Source organism: Benincasa hispida, chromosome 4 (assembly GCF_027475165.1).
Source record: "Benincasa hispida cultivar pf3 chromosome 4, pf3_genome.v1.1, whole genome shotgun sequence".
Lineage (NCBI taxonomy): Eukaryota > Viridiplantae > Streptophyta > Magnoliopsida > Cucurbitales > Cucurbitaceae > Benincasa > Benincasa hispida.
The window spans coordinates 8030447-8031188 of NC_143481.1; positions in this window are offsets into that span (position 1 = coordinate 8030447).

Here is a 742-nt window from a genome sequence, read left to right on the forward strand (position 1 = left end):
AAACTATGATAATTATAAAAAATAATTTTTTAGGAAGAAAAACAAAATTTGTTAGGAGGGAAAGAAACAATTCACATACACTCAAATTCAAAATATGATATTTAGTTATAAAATAAAAATAAATTTTAGAATAAAGAAATTGTAATAGAAATCAATAGTATAAAAGAATTGAATTAGAGGTACACAATATGTAGAATGACTAATATAACCCTAAATTTTTTTTTAAAAAAAGATTGTTTAGTTCAAAATCATCTTAAAAATTGATTCATGTACACTAGAGGTTATACAACTTATAATTATTATTTAAAAAAAATCAAATTACCTAAAACGAGGCATCTAACAAGACTCCGTAAAATAAATCCCAGACATTTGATTCTCAGGCTTTTGATTCCAAACCTACACGTCAAATGGCTCCTTAAGGATATGATAAGAAGTATAATTAGTCAATCTTCTCTACCAGATAGGGTTGGCAACTTGATGGGGTCGGATCAGGGATGTACTCCATTTCCCCGTCCCTGTCCCATTCCCCATTTTGAGGAGTCGACGTCGGGGTCGGGGAATCCCTATTCGGGGATCGGGTCCCGTGGGGAAAAATTCCCAGCCCATTAATTTTTCTTTTTAATTTAAAATCAATAATTTTTTGTATTTCTATTGAAATTATATACTTTTTAAGCAACAAGTTAGTATTATTACTGTTTTATTATTTAATTTAATATTAAAAAATATTTTAACCTATCTTTAT